A 4,813-nucleotide genomic window follows, 5' to 3' on the forward strand; every position below is an offset into this window, starting at 1 on the left:
AGTGAGAGATGATGTCATCTCCCTGCTCCCCTGCCCACTGGCTTCCTGATTGGCCAGCAGCCCTCCTAAGCCGCCCAGCTGCCCCCCCACCCGCCCATTCAGCGCAGTCATCCGCGGAACCGGCCGCACTGGCACCCGCGGAACCGGCCGTGCTAGCACCCGCAGAACCGGCCGTGGAACCGGCCTGCGGCTGGCACCCGCGGAACCAGCCGCACTGGCACCCGCGGAACCGGCCGCGCTGGCACCCGCTGGCCGTATTCTTGGAGGGGGCAATTGCCCCTTTTCCCCCCCCTGGATCCTCCCCTGGCATACACACGGTCACACCAAATTCCAAGCTTCAAGAACACAGGGACGTACAACACATATGACGGTACTAGAAAAAGGAAGTTCAATAGCCAGTAGCCAATAGCTTCCGTCTCGTAGTTGAATCTGAGCATGCGTGAGTTTTTGCGTGTTGCAATTGCATACACGCGAACGCATTTTCGGATAGGAACTTTTTACAGCCGAAAAATTGAGGACATGCTCCCAATATTTTGTTGCCTGAAATTCGGCCAGTAAAAGTCAGATGGAGCATACACTCGGTCGCATTTTCCGACCAAAATCTCTCATCGGTCTTTTGCTGGCCGAATTTCCGATTGCGTGTACGCGGCATTAGGCTGAATATCATGTATATTAGTGGTCGTATTATCGCTGCTATATATGACATGTTCCATCCTGTCAATAGTTGCTAAGAAACTGATAGTGGCTGGGACCCGCTGCGTCCTTAGCAATCGGTGGCGTCACCCGGCTCATGTATTTGTTTGCCGGGAATCCAAGGCTATGTAAACAAAGAGACAGGGATGGTAGATGACATCACTGATTAAATGTGGCCATGTCTATAGACGAAAAGGCCATATTTTTTTGAGTGATTGTTAGCCACCATTCCAACCCATTTGTTTATATTCCACATGACAGCTCAGGAAGCTCTCATTGGACGCAGGGAGTGCGAGAGGTGCGGACAGATCAGCAGGATCGGCGGGCTTACTCTTTCGGCATTTGACAGGCATGATTCATGATTGACGAGGATCTGCAATGCCGGATGATGGATTTACATTGTTGGATATTTTTAGGGGGGTTTGATCTTTCCTTTTAACCCCTCCACACTGGCGGTATACATATATGTGACCTCTCAGTGGGCCTTAACGTCAGGCGGCCTCATATATGCATACTAGAATGTAAACAGAGCTGTGCTGACAGCACTTGCCCTACGTGCTCCCGGCGCAGTTACTGGCAGGTAACGGAAACCTCCCAATCTCTACCTTTCCTTTTAACCCCTCCACACTGGCGGTATGCATATATGCGACCTCTCAGTGGGCCTTAACATCGAGCGGCCTCATATATGCATACTAGAATGCAAACAGAGCTGTGCTGAGAGCACTTGCCCTACATGCTCCCGGCGCAGTTACTGGCAGGTAACGGAAACCTCCCAATCTCTACCTTTCCTTTTAACCCCTCCTCGCCGGCGGTATACATATATGCGACCTCTCAGCGGGCCTTAACGTCGGGCGGCCTCATATATGCATACTAGAATGTAAACAGAGCTGTGCTGAGAGCGCTTGCCCTACGTGCTCCCAGCGCAGTTACTGGCAGGTAACGGAAACCTCCCAATCTCTACTTGTGAGCGTGGAACTTTCCGATCATGCGATCACCTTAACAGCCAATCATGGCAATCACATGATCAACAACCTGCCACGCTTACCGGTGTCATAACCTTCTTAAAGGGCCGGGAGGTGCCAGCATTAACTGGTTAATAAAGGACTTATCAAATGTTTGTTCATGTTTATTTACTATTGTAATTTTTTTATGCTTGAGAAGGGATACTGTATAAGGGAGGTATTAGACATTTGGGGACCCCTTATCTTCCAGATTCTAAAAATCCCCCCACAACCTCACATAATCCTGAGGAAGAGGCTCTTGTCCTTACTAACATGGGCTCTCCCATTCTGGTGGCACATGGTCTGGTGTGATTATGATTAAATAGCTCAAATCGGGATCTGGTATAAATTTTTGGAGGACTCGCCTCCCCCCTTTGTAATCCAAACCTAATTAAAAGGGTTGGCATGGATTTGGGGGAAGGTGGGCATGCCATTTTATTTTTTGTTAGCTTTACCCTTAAAATCAGGATCTGGTATACATTTTTGGAGGACTCGCCTCCCCCCTTTGTAATCCAAACCTAATTAAAAGGGTTGGCATGGATTTGGGGGAAGGTGGGCATGCCATTTTATTTTTTGTTAGCTTTACCCTTAGAATCCATACCAGATCTGAAGGGATGATGACCCCATAATTTTTTGCGGAGGTGTTAGAGTTTTTTTTTTCTGGTAATTTACTTAAACCACTTCAATACCGGGCATTTTCACCCCAATTTTCTGTTTTCAGAGCATTTTTAATGACAATTGCGCGGTCATGCAACACTGCACCCAAATTCATTTTTATCATTTCGTGTTTGTCGGCCAAAAATTCCTTGCCGTTTGTATGCAAGACAAAATCCAGGCACAGGCCTTCGGACCAAAGTTTGAGGTTCCGTCTGTGGAAAATCAGATCGTCTGTACGAGGCTTAAGACTGGGATTGGGGGATCGGGGACTGGCCATTAAAGTTCATGTGCGTGTAAAGGCAGGCGTCCCAATACTTTTGCAAATATAGTGTATGTGCTTCTAATATGGAGGCTCTCAAAACGTATAGCGTTAGGACTGTAGATAATACTGGGGTACCTTGTTGCAGCCTCCGCAGCTTACGTATGTATTTGCAAATGTGTACACGCTAAACCCCTTGGTTTTAACATGAACTGTTGGACAGGACAATTTGGTTTGTTGCAGGCTGGCTGGTAAGTTGAGCTGGGAATCTTTCTGTGTTTTTGTTTGAGATGCGTCGCTGTTGCTATCATTGTGGTCCACTGGAGCAAAATTTGGACATCTGTATTTCCTAATAATATGTATGGGAGGTTGTTGTCGTAATAAGGATATTTAAAGGACTTGGCGGCCAGCAGACAAAACAGAAGAAGTCATATTTTATACAAAGTAAAAAAAAAAATATTAATCGGTCCAGATATCCGATATACTTTGTGTGAGATTGTGTAATGAAAAGAGTGAGATGTTCTGTTTTCTGATATGTTTGTGGGGCAAACACTTTCAGAGAAGTCAAGATAACACGACCTTCTGCAGCTATCTGATCATGACTGATATCATTTATATGAGTTTGTTTTACCGCCCCCCCCCCCAAAAAAAAAAAAAAAACGGAGCACCAGCCGTCACTAGTAAGAATTCACAAGCAACAGGATGGTTATGCAAGGACACAAACCTAATTCCATGTATTACTCCCTCACCTGCTTCTAGAACAAGTCGTCTGTGACTTAAAGGGTAACTCCACTTTCGTGGGAAAAAAATTAGCAAATAAAAAAAAATATATATATAGCATATTGCACATACAATTGTAAGTTAATATTGTAACTGAATATTATTTAAAAATATATTTCCTTTCCAATCTGCAGTCGCTGCAACTTTCTGTAAAATGCAATATGTCAACCTGGAAGTGTTCTGTACCCAGATGGTACACAGAACACCCCGTGAAAATGTAATTTCCTGCTTGTGTGATTGGCTCACTGATTTTCCCAGAAGTCTGCACTAAAATACAAATCAGATTTTGAGCATCCCCTGCAACAAAAATATAATTTTTTGGTGAGATACTCCCAAAGGGAAATTACATCTAAAGGGATGCAGACACTGCCACTTTCCTCATTAGAGCACCGCAGGTGAAGCAGCTGACTGATAGTTATAAAACCACTCCCATTAGATTCACATGGACACAGACAAACAATTACACTGGGGCATTTTTCTGGTGTTTTTCATGTGCTTTAGCGTTAAAAAAAGCGCCTGAAAGAAGCCGCAACTGCAATCCCAATGTAAAAGCCTGAGCGCTTTCACACTGAGATCCCTTTCACACTGGGGCATTTTTCAGGCGCTTTAGCGTTAAAAAAAAAGCGCCTGAAAGAAGCTGCAACTGCAATCCCAATGTAAAAGCCCGAGTGCTTTCACACTGAGGCGCTGCGCTGGCAGGGCATCAAAAAAAGTCCTGCAAGCAGCTTCTTTGCAGTGCTTTGGAGCGGAGAATACACCGCTCCTAAAGCGCCCCTTCCCATTGAAATCAATGGGAAGCGCCTGTAAAACACCTGAAAAGCGCCTGAAAAATGCTATTGGCAGCAGTGCTTTGTGGGGACGCTTTTAACCCTTTATTTGGCCATTAGCAGGGGTTAAAAGCACCCCAATAACGCTCGAAAAACGCTGGTAAAGCGCTGCTAGTTTAAGCAGCGCTTTACGAGCGTTTTTCGGGCGCTGACATTGTGAAAGGGCTCTTAAAGCACTCGGGCTTTCACATTGGAATTGCAGATGAGGCTTCTTTCAAGCGCTTTACAGGCGCTTTTTTTAACGCTAAAGCGCCTGAAAAACGCCTGAAAAACGCCTGAAAAACGCCCCAGTGTGAAAGGGGTCTTTCTTCAGACTACCAAAAGGTAGGGATCTGCAACAAAGTTTGTGATAATCCCTGCAATGTAGAGAGATCACCCAGAAGGTAATGTTTTTTCTTTCACAATAAAAGTAGAATTAAGCCTCGTACACACGATCACATTTTCCACAGGCAAAACCCCAGACTTTTGTCTGAAGGGCATTGACCCCAAACTTATCTTGCATACAAATGGCACACAATTGTCGGCCAACAAACAGAAAACATAGTGAAGTACTATGTGATTTTTCAGCTCTTTAGCGCCACCCTTTGGGCTCCTTC

Source organism: Lithobates pipiens, unplaced genomic scaffold (genome assembly GCF_037356315.1).
Source record: "Lithobates pipiens isolate NorthernLeopardFrog02 unplaced genomic scaffold, aLitPip1_a1.2 Scaffold_27, whole genome shotgun sequence".
Taxonomy (NCBI): domain Eukaryota; kingdom Metazoa; phylum Chordata; class Amphibia; order Anura; family Ranidae; genus Lithobates; species Lithobates pipiens.